This window comes from Dreissena polymorpha, chromosome 1 (genome assembly GCF_020536995.1).
Source record: "Dreissena polymorpha isolate Duluth1 chromosome 1, UMN_Dpol_1.0, whole genome shotgun sequence".
Classification (NCBI taxonomy): Eukaryota; Metazoa; Mollusca; class Bivalvia; order Myida; family Dreissenidae; genus Dreissena; species Dreissena polymorpha.
The window spans coordinates 118,627,602-118,633,594 of record NC_068355.1 but is presented as its reverse complement, the minus strand read 5'-3'; positions in this window follow the sequence as shown (position 1 = coordinate 118,633,594).

The window sequence follows — 5,993 nt, the reverse complement described above, 5'->3', positions numbered from 1 at the left end:
ATGAGGCGGAAAAGATTTTCGGGCGGAAATTATTTTTGCATGCTGACACGGGGCGGAATTTGGGGCGGAATATGCTAATGAGGCGGAAAAGATTTTCGGACCTCTTATGGAGCTTAAACACTTGGTTTCGATTTCACAAATGACAAAAATCTTGATTATATGGCAAAAAACATTCTATAAGATATACCGTAATTACTCAATGTTTTCGGACATTTAAAAATAATTATTTTTATTCGTGTCCAAAAACTTAGATACGAAAAATATTCTCAAAATACAGATGTCCGAAATCTTAGAGTCGAAAATTGAAGTGTCCGAAAATAGCGTCCATTGTATCAACGACTACCGGTCATAGCACGCGCTTGTAAACTACCATATAGAATAAATAACAGTTATGTTTGCATTGCATTTTAAATAATTTTAAATGCTTAATATATTTGACAGAAAGTTACTACAAGGTTGTACTTTGGCAAACGAGTTCAAAGAAGAGCATGTGATGTACCGATACTCGCTAGTATGAACCTGAAATTAACGCAATAAAAAAGCAAACTATGAATTATTTGTTTGTTTGTTTCCGATAGTTGTTGTCTTACACCTTCTATTGGTCGTAAAACTTGCAATACGGTTCATCACACTTTGAAGCGTTTATTATTTGTAACAGCTATTTTACTGAGAATCGGCAATACCATTGCGGTAGATAATTGAACTTGTTAATTGGCACTACCTCTGATAATTGTCATAACGCTTATGCTATCGGGCGAAACCAATGTTTAATACCGGTTTACAAGGTTATTTACCCAATAATGCAAATGTAATGGTCCGTTGCCCTCAGGCATGCACCTGCCACATTTTATGATGTTAATCCGGTTGTAAAACCCCATGATCGAAGTGTCATTAGATATCAAAAACAGGACCGAAATTTGGTAAAATAGCGCAGTAAAATATACTGTCCGAAAACTTAGAGATATTAATTATGGACGAAAACTCGTGTGTCCGAAAATTAAGTCACGAAAAATAATTGTTTTTGCTAAAAAAAGGGGTGTCCGAAAACTTAGAGTGTCCGAAAACATAGAGTAATTACGGTAGACACCTTTGACTGCATCATGTCTTTTATATAATGTGAAATTACTGCAAAGATTATTAACTGGCTTGAGCATTCATTTTAAATGTTATAGATATTAACCAACTGCCAAAACAGATATTACTGTAAATCAATATAACTATAATAAACACAGCATAATATAAGAAAACAATACAAAGTAAATATTCTAAGAAACAAACCTGTTTAGTAGTTTGGAGCATTTAAAATAGTTCCATCATAACTCACTGAATCGCTCTATTCAGCCTTTTTTACACACTGAATGTTGACTCCCACATTTTACTTAATTATTTCAGAATGTTCATCAAAGTTAGATTAATTTATCATATTATTAAAACTTCAAATTAAAAAAGTCCAATCATTGCTTTGAAACTGCATTTCAAATTTTCAAGCCTGAGTAACATGTCTTGCAAAAACCGCGCTGTTATTTTCAAATTTCTGACTCACTCTGTCCTCCTATCGGGCTGTTAAGCATCTCATATTACCACATATTGTAACCCATGCATTCTTTGTTTACAATTAACTGTCTCTTGTATGAATATTTCATTTAATTTGTTCAAAAAATAAACATAAGTGTTGCAAAACATAACATTTCTTGTAAATGTAGTGTCGCGAATACAGATGACAGAGTCGTCTGCTGCTAAGCTGGCGCATACAGGAGGGTTCATCATAACAGAAAGAGGCACAGTGGAAGTTGAGGTACATTGTTTTAATCTGAGGCATGGTGAGGCGAGCAGCCAGCATTTAAACACCATAAAACGAAGCAGCCATTGTGAAAGTCCGAGCAAGTGTTTTTTCAATTTATGAAATTCAAGCTTGATGAGTTTCGAAATCAACAATAAAAGTTATACTAGAAATCACATGGAAATAAAAGAGTGAATATTTTTTAATTATGAAATTTAATAAGATATTTCATATGATACCAACCTTTATAAACTACAACAAGTAACTTATATCGACTGGAATAATCCTTAAAATACAAGATCATTACTTACGCCAAAAGGAAAGTTCCAGAAAGTTGTGGACATATAGGCTTCTTTCGAGTTGATCGCCAACGTTTGCTAGACAATGTCAAATTTCATTACCTTAAAGGGATCTTTTCACGGTTTGGTTAAGTGACAAAATTGAAAAAAAGTTGTTTCAGATTTGCAAATTTTCGGTTTAGTTATGATATTTGTGAGGAAACAGTATCACTGAACATTTGCCATGGTCTAATATAGCCATTATATGCATCTTTTGACAATTTAAAAACCTAAAAATTATAAAGCGTTGCAACGCGAAACGATTTAATAATTTGGAGAGTTCTGTTGTCGTTTAAATTTGTGAAACTACGAAGATTGCTTATATAACGTATACAATACGCATCTTATGTAAGCTTGGCAGGATAGCTCAGTTGGCTAATGCGTTTTTACTTCAGGATTCCGGGGGTCACTGGTTCGAGCCCTACTGCGGGCTTTTTTTTTCCTTTTTAAAATTTTATTTTTATTTTTTTACTGGAGCTTTTAAAAGTTAATGTTTACATTTATCAATATAAAGTATTTAATGACAAACTTCAAAACATGCCAAAATCTGTGAAAAGGCCCCTTTAAGTTTTTGCACCGGAAGTCACCCGCGAAAACAGTGTCATTATTTCAGATGAAAAACAAACGAAATACCGGCAATATCCATTCTATACATAGATGGTGACGTCACTTCGTTATTGTCAGTAAGACCGGTGTGTACACAATGGGCAATATCTGATACATATAACAGCAATATTGGGCAATTCAGCTTTTTATTTCTATTTATAAGAAGCAATCGTGAAAATGGGAACAAAGGTATGAGTATTCTTTGTATTTATTGCCCATTGCCAAGCCTTCTCTCTACCTTTTTTAAAATTAATTTGCGACAGGTAGGAAATCATATAGGCTGATTCGGTAAAATTCTCAAGGTGTTCAAAACGCCGGAAAATGTAAGCACTGCTAAATCTTACAATAATGATAAACGAAAATGATAATAAAAAATATATACCTGATACATTTTAATGTTTGTTTACGTATTATGGTAAAGCTTTTTTTCCATATAATCATAAATGTCTGATCTGAGCCATATTTTTTATGCCGAATACGGCCAATTTTCTATTTTCAAAGGAAATACTTAACTTGAATTAATCCTTAAAATGTTGCCTAATGTCGTATTTTAAAACATGTGTTGAAGGGGCCTTTTCATAGAATTCGGCAGATATTGAAGTTTGTCATTAAATGCTTTATATTTATAAATGTACACATTGGATCTAAAATGCACCAGTAAAAATCAAGAATAACATTTTATAAAAGAAAAAAAGTAACCCTCAACAGCTCGAGCCACTGACCCTGGAATCCTGGTGAAAAAGTCTACTATTTAGACCACTCGGCCATCCATGCTCATACTTTGAACGATGTATTTTATACTTTATATAAGCAATCCTCGTAGTTTCACAAAATATAACGACAACAAATCCAAATTATGCAATCGTTTCGTGTTGCAACGCGTTATAATTTTCAGGTTTTTAAATCGTCAAAAGATGCATATAATGGTTATTTTTGGATTATTGACGCAAAGCGGCAATAATACACAGTAGCCAATCTTCAGCCTAATTTGCATATTACTGCAAACTTCGGAGCACTTCTGTCTACGCCGCAGAACTAACTCTCTGTTAACGCAATTTGACGATAAAAGCCGTTACCGAGAAAAAGTATCCGAATGTACTATAATCGATTCACACAGGCGATATTTTGCTTGTATATCTCTTTTTAATACTTTCCTATTGTTGTGAAAATGTTTAGTACATGCGCATTGAAAATGCACGGAAATAGCCGATATGAAAATGCACGGAAATAGCCGATCATATCGGCTATTTCCGTTATTTAACGGTGAATAGGTTGTCAAATAGTGCGGGGTTAACATGTACACAATGTCTTGCTAAGCTTTTCTTTTTCAGGATATGTAGTAACAAAATGACAAACCCAATTATTTTTTAACGTTCAGTCTATCTAACGGTCACCGGGTCAAATCTTAGAAAATCCTAACAACCACAGAGGCACAATTTTAATCCAATCTTTATGAAACTTGGTCAAAATGTTTGTCTATGAAATCTGTGTTATATGAGGTAAAAAAAAACTAGGCCTAAGAGTCAAATCTTAAAAAATATTATAACCCACTGTAAATGCCACAAGTTTGATCCAATCTTCATGATACTTGGTCAATTTGCCTCATATGATACTTTGAACTAGTTCGAATCTGGGTCTTGTGGGGTCAAAAACTAGCTCACATGGTCAAATCAAAATAAAGATTTACATGAGCGTGCCACAAAAGCCTCTTCTGTGTATGCAGCAGCACGCAAACGCGCGTAAGTAAAATACGTGTTCTTCACCAGCTGGTCCGAGACTAGTAACACACTAAACATCGCAGTGGCGAAGACAGGGTTCAGAAACTTGAATGTTTTTCTAAATGAACTTAGTTTCCTTTTGAATCAGGGCCAAGTTGTGAGATTTCATGTCAATAATCCACCAGTACTTTCAGTGCTTTGATTAGAGCAGAGGTTAATATTCAGCATTACTGTTTCCTCACAAATATCATAACTAAAACGAAAATTTTCGAATCTGAAACAATTTTTTTTTTTTTAATTTTGTCAATATACAGAAATGTGAAAAGACCCCTTACATATACGGACTTAATAATACTATCTGAATGTTTTAAAGATGTTCGGCAAGATCATACAAACTTATATCTGGTTTAATGATAAATGTTGAATTCTTATGTTGTGGGTTTCAGTAATAATTGTCGATGAAATGTTCTAAGCAGTAATTTATGTTTTATTCTAAAACAAAATATCGGTATTGAAACCACTTTGCATATTTTGTTATTTAAAAGGATTGCTCAAATATGCAATCCATTTATTATCATTAATTATAAACCATTTTTCTCTAACTGGTAGTTGTGCATTATTTGTTTCTGATTGGTGTTTGGTCTTTTACTCTTTTTGCACAATTTTTTTTTCTTCAGTTAAAATACTAGTATATAATATTGGGGGCTAAAGTTTGATAATTTGTTGATTAGGGAAAGATATACATTTTTTCAAATGTATCTATTTATCCTGTCACTCATGTATAATCAATAAAATGTATGTTATGGACACACGTTTTTGTTAAATTTCAAATGCATATGGAATATAAAAATCACAAAACATGATTTTTACTTAAATAAGTAGAATATTTTACTACACGGTTGAATACGAGTTGGTTGCATATAGAGCGACATGTGTTTTTAAACCGCAGTCTGTACACAAGTCCCATTTATGTTTGAGTCGCGTTCTGAGAAAACTGGGCATAATACATGTGCGTAAAGTGTCGTCCAGATTAGCCTGAGCAGTCCGCACAGGCTAATCAGGGACGACACTTTCCGCCTCAACTTGATTTTCAGTAAAGAGGGACTTCCTTGAAACTAAAAATACCATAAAGCGGAAAGTGTCGTCTCTGATTAGCCTGTGCGGACTGCACATGCATTAAGCCCAGTTTACTCAGAACACGACTCGTTTATTTTTCACAGGAATCGGGCGCCACGACGACGTTTTGGTTTGATGGCATCTGTGCTCAGCCGGTCGCTAACTGGCTTGATGGCATCTCTGCTCAGCCGGTCGCCAACTGGCTTGATGTCATCTGTGCTCAGCCGGTCGCCAACTGGCTTGATGGCATTTCTGCTCAGCCGGTCGCCAACGGGGAAATTGATGCATGCGCGAGCATGGAAGTCCTACCGCTGGTTTCCACGAACATTACTTTGATTTCAGTAAAAAAACACCAAGCTACACGAAAGAGCTATTACCGAAGTACTAAACTAAATCTACGGGAAAGCAACGTGCTTGTATGTGGTATATTGAAAC